Source organism: Pinus tabuliformis, chromosome J, assembly GCF_031772625.1.
Source record: "Pinus tabuliformis cultivar Carrire ecotype Pingquan chromosome J, CPIR1, whole genome shotgun sequence".
Classification (NCBI taxonomy): domain Eukaryota; kingdom Viridiplantae; phylum Streptophyta; class Pinopsida; order Pinales; family Pinaceae; genus Pinus; species Pinus tabuliformis.
This window is the reverse complement of record NC_142295.1, coordinates 1,476,700,755-1,476,715,155: the sequence shown is the minus strand read 5'-3', so window position 1 is coordinate 1,476,715,155 and position 14,401 is coordinate 1,476,700,755. Positions and strand designations below refer to the sequence as shown.

General features: G+C 37.1%; 1 protein-coding gene across 3 annotated transcripts in view; it reads left to right on the top strand.

Annotated features, from left to right (window-relative positions):
- The first annotated feature begins 13,004 nt into the window (after nt 1-13,004).
- The window catches only part of LOC149232956 (NADP-dependent alkenal double bond reductase P2-like), a 39,009-nt gene continuing 37,612 nt past the window's right edge, over nt 13,005-14,401 (top strand). Inside the window, exon 1 of one of the 3 annotated variants that reach the window (XM_089379607.1) lies at nt 13,005-13,315. The gene's annotated coding sequence lies outside the window, so the exon portion shown is untranslated. Of the gene's footprint in view, nt 13,316-13,827; nt 14,056-14,401 lie in introns of those variants that run through there. The other 2 variants (XM_089379608.1, XM_089379609.1) reach the window with 2 other exon arrangements.

The window sequence follows — 14,401 nt, the reverse complement described above, 5'->3', positions numbered from 1 at the left end:
AACTTTTGCAGTTCCAACAAATTAATCTTAAGGAAACCTAGGTCCAACTTTCCCATACTGACCTTGCTTTTTGATTTCCTGTTGAAGAGTTTGTTGCCTCTTCTTTATTACCATCTTGCTGCTCTGTTTTGGAAGGAGGTCCAAATTGCACTATCACAACTTTGCCTTTATAAATCCATGCTCTCTTGCCTTCATCTCTTGCTGCTCTAACCTTTAAAATTTCCTCCCTTCTTTCCTCCTGTTGTTTTACAGTTAAATCTTCTTCTAGGAAAAAACGAGAACCCCTCAAGAGATGTTTCTTGCTTAGAATGATATATTTATCACGCAAGCTAGGCATAATGACTTTTATGGGCTTGACTCTCTCCCCGTTAAACTTACCCACCCTCCATGCTTGGTGTTAGTGTCAGTCTTTCCAACCTTCCTCCAGTGATCAAATATGCTCTTACAAAGTGGTCTCAGAGTGTCAAGGTCAAATTTTGTCATTTCAGTGAGTCTTCAAGCAAAATTTGGTCACTAGGCATTAGGTCTAGGGTTTTCTTTCACTCTTTTCAAAATTTCCCAAATGACAATCTATGTCACTATTCAACTGAGTCTATCATCATTCATAGGGTTGTCATAATCATGTCAAGTTCTAATGAGTCATTTTACACCTTGTTCATACTTCAGTTGCGCCTAGGTAAGGTCATTTCCCTCTCCTAGGGTTTTGAAGGCAATTTCTCTTGGACGGTCAAATCATCGGCAAAACTTGTATCCAGATGTTCATACACCTTCCCCTATCCTTCATGTACCTTATCAAATGCTTCCCATCACTGAGATCCCCCAAATTCCTCATTTTCGCGCAAACCCTAGTTTCTTGCTACAACTTGGCAATTTTCTAGGTTGGGCCTGTGTTTTGCCCTTTTGGACCCCTTCCCCTCACTCGATCTCCGTGACTCCACTTTCCCCTGCTCCCTAACATCCCTCCCCACTTCAAAAAATTTCCCCAAGAATTTAGAAGCCTCTTATCCCCTTCATTTCACTTCATTTCGACAAAATCCCTTGTTTCACACATCGGGATAGGTTTTACTCACATGATGTTTCTGAGCAATCAAAAATGAATTTGGGAAAACTGAGAGAGGTTTTTGTCCAAAACATGCCAAGGAAGAAAAACATCCTTCACTTTTTACACAGGTGTCATGGTTTTAGAGAAATGTCAAAAATATCGTTGCCTCAGGAGAATCAAATGCACCTCTGAAGTGACCTTGGGAAAATCAAGTTTTCTCCTAGCTTGGTTGGCCAAATGACTTTATTGATGAGTCAAATGATAACTAGACACAAATATATTTCCAATTAGCTATCATGAGCTCAATTTGGAGTTGAGGAAGGCATTCAAAAGTTGACTGCAACAGCACTCTGCCTTGAGGCAGCCTCATTTGGCACATTTTGACCAGTCTTGGGAGATTTGATTTTTGACAGGGAAAATGAACTCCAAATTGAAAAATTCTAGTTGTGTTGGAAAGTAGACTCAAATAAATTTCCAACGAGCTATCCTGCGCCCAATTTGGACACCAGGAAGGCCTCCAAAAAGCATCTGAAAGTCGTGCTACGCATCAGGGTTTTGGCTCAACGCGTAGCGCGCCGCGCGCTACCCTGAAGATGGGCAAGTCCATTTCTCAAAAACTCAGCATTTTTGGATTTTTCATGACAAATTACACTTGCTCAACAATTTCCAAGACATTTCATCAGGTTTTGAGCCCTCAGAAGGTCAAAAAACATGCACAAAATGACTTTCTGCCACTTTTTGGACACACAGGAAGCAGTCTCGGGAGATTGAAATTTTGGAGGGGCAAATGGACACCAAATTTAGAAATTCCACTTGGGTTGGAAAGTAGACATCCAGACCTTTCCAACAAGCCTACTTTTGCCTCATTTGGATGTCGGGAAGTGCCTCAAAAGTTGGCTCAAAGGCGCGCTACGCGTAGAGAATTGGGGCGCTACGCATCAGGGAAATTTGCCAGATTTTCACCTACAGCTCAGCAAAACGCATATTTGACTAGTTTTGACTTTTTGGAGTGATTTTTCATCCTCCTTGATGTAATTGATGTAATTTTATGATTTCATTGCACTTATTTATCTCTTCTAGAAGATTCATTCATAAAAAGTCAAAAATTTAATGAATGAATTGGTTTCCTAGCTTATAGAGGCAAGTTGTTTTGACTACCTAGATTTTAGTGCTCAGTTTAGAATTGGTTGAAACAACTCCTAGAAGGATGAGCTCGACCCCTAGAGGCAAGGAAAGGTGTTAGCTTGCCTATATTATGTATTTTCTTAGTCATTTTCATGGTTGGACTCTTGAGGGATAAGCTTCTATTGTATTACACTTTGTATCTCTGCAATTTTGGTAAAGGAAAGACCAGGGTTTTGCAGCCCTCTTTGGGATTCCTGTGGTTACTTGTGTTGATGGCGTGCTTCTCTTATGTACTTGTAAGTTTTATTATGTGTATCATTTTCTCACTTTTCCTTCTGCAAATTAGGCAAATGAAGTGATAAGGTAGAATTCATGATTGCTATGCTCTGCCTTTAAGTTTGCTTAATATCAATGTTTTCATCTGTTTAAGGAGAACTCATGGTGATTTCTTGCTCTCCTTAGCTCCTCACCAGTCATTTCTATCCACCCAACTCTTTCAAAGGCATCAAGACAGTCTCCTACCTTGCCCCAAAAAGACCTCTGCAAAAGCTGTGTCCCATCCCCGCACCCAAAATTGCTTTCCCCCTGTTTTCCACCAAAACCCTAAAAATCTGAAATCAAACCTTCTCTATCAGTTTACTAGCCTAAAATCAGTGTTCTTTATTGGTTATCTCTGCCCTTTGAAGATCTTTGCCGAGATAGACCCGGAGAGAGCCCTCTCCTGTCCTCGTAGGGCTAGCTACGAGGCTAAGTGGTTTGATGTTGCCTTGGATTTTGCCTTCCTCAGCCTGAGGCCAGATTCGAGCGCTAACATATTGGCGACCATACTGGGGAAGAACAAATGGTTTGCTTGTTGATGTCATTTGTTTTATAAGCTACAGAAGGAGCCTGAAGTTATGCCAGGTAGCCTTCGAAACGCTTTTGCTTTGCATAAGCGCAAGTAGATAAACGCTGCTTCAGTCAATCTCCGGTCTAGCTTGTAAACGTGACAATTAACTTTTTAATTACCCCAGTACATGTATCAAGTTCAGATTTGATTGTTGATGGTGGACAACGATCAGACATTGGCAAGGCTGAAATCATTCACTTGGCGACTCCTTTCACTGAAGAATCCAACAATCTGTGCTTCATGGTGACTTCACTGCAGAGAGATCAGTAGCTGTGAGATTTTCAAGATGGACCGAATCACAAGAAGATATGCTCCCATGAGCCGAGATCACATTCCAGGTTTTCCGAATAAGATGCCCAAGGTAGATTGGTCAAGGAATCTGCCTACATTTAATGATGATGGTAAGAAGGATGCTGCTTTACATCTAGTTAGATTTCATATGCATATTCGCAAGTTGAAGGTGGATTTTCCTGAAGATTGCTTGATGAAGCTATTCATGGCCACTCTGGAAGGTGAAGCCCAATCCTGGTATGAAAATTTGCCGCTGGCCTGTATTTACTGTTTAAAGGATTTTCATGCCTTGTTTATTGAAAGATATCAAGCATCTTATCCATCATTAAATTTTGTTCATGAATGTTGCAAACATGCTTCTACTTTTATTGAAAGCCTTGAGAAATATTATGAAGATGATAATTTTATGGATGATGAAATCATGGAGGCCCTGCACGAAAATCCATTTCAGCAGCATAAAGAAAACTTAGAGGATACTTGTCCAGATGATCAGGACATTTTGCAGCAGAATCAAGATCAGCAGGTTGAAGATAATATGGCTGAAAATGATGAAAGGGAGAATGATATTTCAGATCTGTCCACAGAAGACAGCAACATGCAAGTAAGTCCAATGCTGATTGTAGATTGTGATAATGTCCAGTCAGCTACTCCAGGTTCTGTTGAAATCATTTGGAATGTAGAAGACACAGTAATTCATACTGTTAGTCCATCATTAGAACACAGCCTTCATGAAGAAGCAATCCAGTCAGTTCATGAACAACAGAATGAGATCTTTGTGCAAGTAAGTGATAAATCTCTTTTCAATAACTCAGTAATTAATGATAGTTTGAATGCCCTGTCATACGAAGATAATTACTGTTTAAGCAGAAGAAAACAAAAGGCATTGTCTCCTTTGTCTGAAGAGGAGATAGATCAACTCTTGAAAGGTCTTGTTACAGCCCAAGCTACAGCAGATTTGCAGTGCACACATGGTCAAGAAGGTGATGGGAAAACTTCTTCCTCTGTTGAAAAAGATGACTGTCTTGTAGATCAGCAAACAGATAATGTTTTCCTTCACAAAGATGATAATCCGGCTGTCATATCATATACAAATGACCTACAGCACATTCACACCACAGAAGAACAAAACATTCAGGATTTCCATTCAGATTCCTCTTCATATGTTTCATGTGCTGAAATGTTTTTCCAAGAAGAGATCTGCCCATCCATTTGTTCAGAGTTTTTTGAAGCCCATGAGCATACTTTTACCGAAGCACATGATGAAGGCAGATCAGAATTTGAAGCAAAAGACACCTTGTTCTTTCAGCAGGAGGTGGCAGTGGCAAAACTTCATGTTTTTCAAGATCCAATGGCAGCCCTGTTGCAGTCAACAGTGAAGGTGATTATTGCAGTATTCAGTGATGAAGGAGAATATGGTCGACTATATTTTTGGATGCCCAGTTACCAGTATTCATTGTTGACCAGAAGATCTGATCAGGAGAACCAATCAAGAAGGCATCTGCTTGATTGGTTGCATTGGCATTTTGATATAGTTTGATGGTATATTGTCTTGTAAGAAACACAGGTGGTTGTCATCATGATTTCAAATCTTGATGGACTGCTGCCCTTCAATAAGCTTTGTAAGTTCTTGTTTTCGTTAAGTCAATCATGAGTCATTTATGAGTCAGTTTTCAATTATGTTGGTTTCATAATTGTGTCGGCTTGAGTCAGGTTTCAGTCAATAAATGAGTCAAAGTCTTGTGTCGTTTGCCGAAATAATGGACGAAGGCGCTGGTCTGCTCTCCTAAAGATCTGTCGTTCTTGGCACCTCCAAGGAGCTACCATCCCCATTGGAGCCAATGTTAGTGTCAGTCTTTCCAACCTTCCTCCAGTGATCAAATATGCTCTTACAAAGTGGTCTCAGAGTGTCAAGGTCAAATTTTGTCATTTCAGTGAGTCTTCAAGCAAAATTTGGTCACTAGGCATTAGGTCTAGGGTTTTCTTTCACTCTTTTCAAAATTGCCCAAATGACAATCTATGTCACTATTCAGCTGAGTCTATCATCATTCATAGGGTTGTCATAATCATGTCAAGTTCTAATGAGTCATTTTACACCTTGTTCATGCTTCAGTTGCGCCTAGGTAAGGTCATTTCCCTCTCCTAGGGTTTTGAAGGCAATTTCTCTTGGACGGTCAAATCATCGGCAAAACTTGTATCCAGATGTTCATACACCTTCCCCTATCCTTCATGTACCTTATCAAATGCTTCCCATCACTGAGATCCCCCAAATTCCTCATTTTCGCGCAAACCCTAGTTTCTTGCTACAACTTGGCAATTTTCTAGGTTGGGCCTGTGTTTTGCCCTTTTGGACCCCTTCCCCTCACTCGATCTCCGTGATTCCACTTTCCCCTGCTCCCTAACATCCCTCCCTACTTCCAAAAATTTCCCCAAGAATTTAGAAGCCTCTTATCCCCTTCATTTCGCTTCATTTCGACAAAATCCCTTGTTTCACACATCGGGATAGGTTTTACTCACATGATGTTTCTGAGCAATCAAAAATGAATTTGGGAAAACTGAGAGAGGTTTTTGTCCAAAAAATTCCAAGGAAGAAAATCTCCTTCACTTTTTACACAGGTGTCATGTTTTTAGAGAAATGTCAAAAATATCGTTGCCTTAGGAGAATCAAATGTACATTTGTAGTGACCTTGGGAAAATAAAGTTTTCTCCTAGCTTTGTTGGCCAAATGACTTTCTTGATGAGTCAAATGATAACTAGACACAAATATATTTCCAATGAGCTATCATGAGCTCAATTTGGAGTTGCGGAAGGCATTCAAAAGTTGACTGCAACAGCACTCTGCCTTGAGGCAGCCTCATTTGGCACATTTTGACCAGTCGTGGGAGATTTGATTTTTGACAGGGCAAATGAACTCCAAATTGAAAAATTCTAGTTGTGTTGAAAAGTAGACTCAAATACCTTTCCAACGAGCTATCCTGCACCCAATTTGGAAACTAGGAAGGCCTCCAAAAAGCATCTGAAAGTCGCGCTATGGGTAGGGCTCAGGCGCGCTACGCATCAGGGTTTTGGCTCAACGCGTAGCGCGCCGCGCGCTACCCTGAAGATGGGCAAGTCCATTTCTCAAAAACTCAGCATTTTTGGATTTTTCATGACAAATTACACTTGCTCAACAATTTCCAAGACATTTCATCAGGTTTTGAGCCCTCAAAAGGTCAAAAAACATGCAAAAAATGACTTTCTGCCACTTTTTGGACACACAGGAAGCAGTCTTGGCAGATTTCAATTTTGGAGGGGCAAATGGACACCAAATTGAGAAATTCTACTTGGGTTGGAAAGTAGACATCCAGACCTTTCCAACAAGCCTACTTTTGCCTCATTTGGATGTCGGGAAGTGCCTCAAAAGTTGGCTCAAAGGCGCGCTACGCGTAGAGAATTGGGGCGCTACGCATCAGGGAAATTTGCCAGATTTTCACCTACAGCTCAGCAAAACGCAGATTTGACTAGTTTTGACTTTTTGGAGTGATTTTTCATCCTCCTTGATGTAATTGATGTAATTTTATGATGTCATGGCACTTATTTATCTCTTCTAGAAGATTCATTCATAAAAAGTCAAAAATTTAATGAATGAATTGGTTTCCTAGCTTATAGAGGCAAGTTGTTTTGACTGCTTAGATTTTAGTGCTCAGTTTAGAATTGGTTGAAACAGCTCCTAGAAGGATGAGCTCGACCCCTAGATGCAAGGAAAGGTGTTAGCTTGCCTATATTATGTATTTTCTTAGTCATTTTCATGGTTGGACTCTTGAGGGATAAACTTCTATTGTATTACACTTTGTATCTCTGCAATTTTGGTAAAGGAAAGACCAGGGTTTTGCAGCCCTCTTTGGGATTCCTGTGGTTACTTGTGTTGATGGTGTGCTTCTCTTATGTACTTGTAAGTTTTATTATGTGTATCATTTTCTCACTTTTCCTTCTGCAAATTAGGCAAATGAAGTGATAAGGTAGAATTCATGATTGCTATGCTCTGCCTTTAAGTTTGCTTAATATCAATGTTTTCATCTGTTTAAGGAGAACTCATGGTGATTTCTTGCTCTCCTTAGCTCCTCACCAGTCATTCCTATCCACCCAACTCTTTCAAAGGCATCAAGACAGTCTCCTACCTTGCCCCAAAAAGACCTCTGCAAAAGTTGTGTCCCATCCCCGCACCCAAAATTGCTTTCCCCCTGTTTTCCACCAAAACCCTAAAAATATGAAATCAAACCTTCTCTATCAGTTTACTAGCCTAAAATCAGTGTTCTTTATTGGTTATCTCTGCCCTTTGAAGATCTTTGCCGAGATAGACCCGGAGAGAGCCCTCTCCTGTCCTCGTAGGGCTAGCTACGAGGCTAAGTGGTTTGATGTTGCCTTGGATTTTGCCTTCCTCAGCCTGAGGCCAGATTCGAGCGCTAACAATTGGCATATTTGTCCTTGCCATAACGACTTGTCTTTCAAGAAGTCTCTTGCAATGTCAAGAGTACATTCATTTTTCCCATAGTCTTTCACCCCTTTAATAACTATGTTTGCTGCCCTATTTTGTCTTTCCTTGCCTTCACTATCTTGCATGTTGTCAACCTGAATATTTGTTTCTCCTTCCTTATTAGCAGAATTGCTAATAACTTGCGCCCAAGTTTTGCAAACTTTGGTGGAATCTCCTTTCGTTTCTTCTATTGCGTTCTCTTCATGGTTGTTTATTTAGGCAATCATTTTCCGTTTATCCTGGGATGATTTCACATTCACCACCTCTGAACTTTCCACTACAGATTTCTTTATGTTTTGCACATCCGCCTTCATGCGTTGCCATCCTATCTTCTCTATCAGGAGAGCTTCTTGCAGTAATGCCACTTGTTCTTTTAAAACTTTATTGCTTTCTGCTAAAGCCTTGTTCTCAGTTGTTATTATATGAATTTTATGATCTCTTTCCTACCCTTTAGCTTCTAAAACCTCCAACCTTTGTTTTGCATTTAACAATTCTTTCACATAAAGATCAGATGACCAGGTGAGAGGTGTGGATGTGGGACTATATAAGGCAGAATCATCAATGACTTTTCCTCTGGACTTCTTGTTGCCACGTGCTTGTAGAGGAGACTTGTTTGAGTTCTTTTTGCGAAGGGCTTGAGTACTTTTCTTTTTAGACCATTTCTTCCTTGTTTGCTCCCATTTTAGATGGGCTATTCTTCGTTTTAAAATGCCCCGATATTGTTTGGCATTGACCCAAACCCACTTCCTAGCTTTGGCAGATGAGGCAATTTTCACTTGTCCTAAATCATTTGTCTCCACATGTTCTGAAATTTCTTGTTCCTTTGTCATGTTTGAATGCATTTGTTGCTCCTTGCTCGATACTTCTGCTGCATAAAAGATCCCTGCTCTCACACTATTCATTATTCACTGCTCGCTTCTCTCACTACTGATTACACTGCTCACACTGCTCTGCTCATACTGCTTACACTACTGACCACACTGCTCACACTGCTCTGCTCATAAATACCCTGAAAATTTCAACTGCATTTTTCCGCTTCTGTATGAGCTTCTCCCTTCTTCTCCCTTCGATACCCAAATCGTCAAAGTTGAAGTCGATCTGTTAATGGACAAACCAATTTTTTTTTTTTTTGGTTTGTCGTCTAAAACATCGAGCTCAGACATGCATCCTTGAGCTTATGCTTGTGTTCTAAATGCAAATTTTCAAGCTCACTCATCACGCAGGTCTTCGATATGTCTCCGTTGCACCTCTGCAGGTCTTCCACGGAGTTGTCCTTATCACGGAAACTGGTCCCTTAGTAACGAATCACCACGGATTCTGCGGTTTATTGTTGAACTTTATCGTGTATGTTATGCAAGGTATGAACATCGACATCGACCCCTTTTCACCCAAAAGAGTATGATCTAGATTTAAACATAAAACCAATTCACAATAAGACTTAAATGGTATAAATACAAAGGTGTTCTCCCTTGAGATTGCATTTGTATCAGCATTTCCACAGTAATTTTACTGTTTGATTATATTATTAAAATATAGTACAATAAAACATAAGATTTACGTTTTTAGTTTGATGGAAAAACCAATATATCATTAATTAATTGATGAGTAGTTTAATGAGGTTATAATTTTATGGAAAATAATGGAAATTTTAATTAGATGAAATTTTTGGAAATCTAGGTTATAATTATCCAAGTTTTATGATTTTGGATACTTTAGAGGTTTTTGATGGTGGTGAATTTATTTCCACCATTAAAAAATGAGATTCAAACATTTCAACGCTCAAGTTTTTTGAAAATTTTCTTACCCTCAAAATTTTTATTGTCGAGACAAACTATTAGGTCAAATTATTTTCAAATGATTATGTACATGTGTTATTGGAGATCTTTTCAACTTCCACATCAACTCATAAAAAAACCAATAGGGAATTAATTGATTTCATTTTCATCCATGTTCATTTATAGTAAGATTAGGTAAAAATATTTTTAAATAATTATGTTTACTGTTGTTGATATTTTCTAAATTCTACATTGACAACTATTTAAGGCAGTTGCTTTTAATGAATTTTATATGTATTGGGTTTTTAACCTACCACATCACCTCACCTCAAGTGTGATAGCCATTTAAGGCAACTGCTTTAATGTTGTGTGATTTAATTTTTTTGTAAGATAGGTTTTGACTATTTCTGCAGTGGGTGTTATAATCGTTGTAAGAATTTTTAGGGTGTGGGATTTTAATTTTTATTATGATCAGTATAAAGATGAGATTTTTTTTTTTTTATTCATAATCATTGTAAGAAGTTTTTTTTTTTTAATCATGAAAGTTTTTTTTTTTTAATCATGCTAAGAACTTTTAGGATGTGGGATTTTATTTTTTCTAATACAACTAGTGCAATATTATTGAACTTTATTTTTGTGTGATTATAATTTATTGAAAAATTATAAATTTACATTATTTAATTTGAAATTTTATTATTTAAAATCAATTTATTTTGGTGTGATTATAATTTATTGAAAAATTATAAATTTATATTATTTAATTTGAAATTTTATTATTAAAAATCAATTTGAGTGTTATAATCGTTGTAAGAATTTTTAGGGTGTGGGATTTTAATGGGTGTGGGATTTTAATTTTTATTATGATTAGTATAAAGATGAGATTTTTTTTTTTTTATAATCATTGTAAGAAGATTTTAATTTCTTTTTATAATCATTGTAAGAACTTCTAAGATGTGGGATTTTATTTTTTCTAATACAACTAGTGTAATATTATTGAACTTTATTTTTGTGTGATTATAATTTATTGAAAAATTATAAATTTACATTGATGATGATGATGATGATGATGATGATGATGATGATGATGATGATGATGATGATGATGATGATGATGATGATGATGATGATGATGATGATGATGATGATGATGATGATGATGATGATGATGATGATGATGATGATGATGATGATGATTTAACTTGAAATTTTATTATTTAAAATGATGATGATGATGCTGATGATTTAACTTGAAATTTTATTATTTAAAATGATGATGATGATGATGATGATGCAGCATAACCTCAACACCAATTTGGGTGAGATTGCCAAACCTACCCTTGCATCTCTGGAATTTCTCTTCGCTAAAAGCCATTGGAAATGCAATTGGGAAATTTTATTGCAGGTGCCCAGAAACAGAGGAATATGCCAAAACCACCCTCAGCACCAGTTTGGGTGAGATTGCCAAACCTACCCTTGCATCTCTGGAATTTCTCTTCGCTAAAAGCCATTGGAAATGCAATTGGGAAATTTTATTGCAAGTGCCCAGAAACAGAGGAATATGCCAGAACCACCTATGCACGCATCTATGTGGAAATGGACTTCAGCGCTGGATTCCCAGCTGAAATACACCTAACAAGTAAAGACTATGTGTGGAACCAGAAACTTGATTATGAAAGTGTCCTCTTCAGATGTCGATCCTGCTTTGAGACAGGCCACCTAGCCAAAAATTGCCCAAAAGCCTCCCAGAAAAATTTTGCTAGAAAAAATCACCACAGATCTACATGGTGGGAAGGAGCACAAAAAGAACACTACATTGTCATCAAAGAAGAATACTCTCGAGAAAACTCTGAATCACAAGAAATCGGGCAAGAAAGAAACAACTCTCAAGACAAGCAGGGGGAAAGCCCCGCCCAACAACAAAAGAGTGAACTCAACAACCCCTCAAGCATCAATAGTTATGAGGATTCGAATACCGCACAAAATAAATCTTCATTTAACAGTAAAGCAGATCTCCTAGACCAAACTTCTTCTCCGACTATCTTCAAAAAGACGAACACAATAGATCGCGAAGCTAAGACACCAATGTCCTAAGAGTCAGAAGAGATGAAGGAGATGCAAGATAAAGAAAGTTGGAAGACCATAGAGAAAAAAAAGAAAGCTACAACACCAATCTCGCCAAGAAAGACGAGGAGCCAGACAACTAGAAACTGAGAAAGTTATAGGTCCGATAGACCAATTGGGTCTCAGTGGACATTAACCACCACCACCACCACCACCATATATATATATATATTTTCTACAATTTTTATATTTAATTTTACTATATAAATTTTGGAAGATATTTATATACTAAAAACACTTTTAAACCATCTATTATAGCTAAAAGTCCTTACAAAATACTTGATAACATTTGCTTTGAAATTTATAAACTTATAACATTTGATACCACTTGATTTGAAGTTTAGTCCCCGACTTTTATCTAAGTTTTATGTGTTATAGCTAATTTTGATAACATTTGCTTTGAAATTTCAAATCTCATTTTTAAAAAGAGTGGGGAGCTTCTAACTTTGAGATTTGAAATTTCAAAGCAAACATTATAAAAAATAAACATCCTTGGACTCTACTAAGTTGTTAGGTCCTCTCTCTATTCCACAATACCCAGTTTGTCTTTATCTATTCTATAAAACTCCTGATAACACTTGCTTTGAAGTGTAGTCCCAACTTTTATCTAAGTTTTATTTGTTTTGATATTTGTTATGGCTAATTTTGATAACACTTTCTTTGAAATTTCAAATCTCAATTTTAGATCTATATCAAAATTTGTTAACTAAGCTTCAAAGCAAATCTAAGATAAAAGTCCCCAACCCTTTTTAACTTTGAGATTTGAAATTTCAAAACAAGCTTTATCAAAAGTAAACATCCTTGGACATCATTAGATTCTACTAAATTGTTAAGTTCTCTATCTACCCAGTTTGTCTTTATTAAGTCTATATCATTTTCATGTGAACCCACTTTGTCTTATCTAAGATCTATCATTTTAAATTTTTTTGGTCTGTAGTTGTTGAAAACTAAATCTAATCATAAAATCATGATAAAATTAGAATTTAAAATCAATCTGACTTATCATCACCAAACTCACCATAAAATCTTTACTAAAACTACATTTTACACCATCAAAATCATTATATTTTTTTATTAATTTTTCTTTATAATTTTCAAATAAATCACATTCTAACTTTACTATTTTAAAACGGAAAACCTAATATATCTTAAGAAACTGACTTTTCAAGCCAACATCCAAAATTATATTTATATGGATCAATGTAATTTGACTATCAAATATTTTTTGGAATTAAATGATCGAATCCAACTTGTCTCTATTTTTCGAAATTTTAACTGAACTGACAATGTGTGTACAATTTATAACGAAAAGTACAAAACACGCTCTCTGGACCCGTTCTCTCTGGTCAAGAAACACGATATTGTGGAATATTTAAAAACGAAAATAATTGCGCAACCGACGGCTCACTCATAACTATATAAGGATTTTTGTGGCAGAACAAGAACACAGCCTACAAACAGAGAAACATACACTCTGTTGTTCAAACAATTTCGCGTGAATATTGCGTTGGGAAGCTTCAATTTCATTTCAGACCACGCTTCTCCTCTGTCTCTGTGCTACGGTATGTCCCGCTGCTTCACATTTGCTTAATATTTGAAAAATGGTAGACGGGAGTTAATTTTTTTTGGGGTAGTGGCAAGAATTGGTGTCTAATATTATTTTTTAAGGAAAAATCTGCACATACGCAATTGATTTAAATGCAAATTTAGTACCCAGATCACTGCAACTTCTTTCCTGATATTGAGTTGATATTAGCATTTAGGCAGTACTGTTTCTCTTTGCTTATAGTCAATAAAGTAATGAGAGAATATGATTTTAATTTAGTGGAAGTTCTGTCTTGTTTTTATATGGTTTAATGTAATTATATTGTAGTAGCAATATTTATCCATTATTTTAAAAAATCAAGAGAGATAATCGTATCACATAGTCAAAAATCAAACTTAAATGGAAAAGAAGACAACCATCCACACCACTCTTAACTGCCATTAACTGCCCTGAGGTTTAAACTCCACCGAGTTACCCTTCACGCTTCGCGTATTTCATTCCTAAAACATAACAAGCAGATCCCCACATCTGCAACGCTCAGGACGCAGACGATGCAAAGTTGCAGACGCTACAGTATTCCTCTCAGAAACAATTATGCCGATTAGAGTACCAAAAATATCACTAGAATGGATCCGCGGGAACAAACATCTGAGAGTTTACCAGCTGTTGCAAAGGAGAAAGGAAGAATCCTTTTTTGCCTGAAGATTATTTTTTCAGTAACATAAAGGGCAGGAAAATGAACAGAGATACCTGGAGGTAACTTAATGTTTAAGATGTATTTTCTTGGAACCTTTTTTAGAGAACAAACTTTTGTTGGCACAATAAGAAATTATAAAAGGGAAACGGTCCAGTCTACCCCCCAAAATGAAAAAGATAGACTTGAAACTTATTTTTTTCAAAATGAGAGGTACCCGATTCTTTTTTTCTTTTTTAACAAGGTCGGGTAGTTGATATATTACCAAAAGCTGTGGTGGAGCAAGCTCGAATTACCAAAAGCTGTGGTGGAGCAAGCTCCTATTACAATCGACTCTAGCATGATAGAAAACTGAGCAATGAGATAGGAGCACAGTCCCATCTCCTATGCTTGAGTTCAAAACTTCAT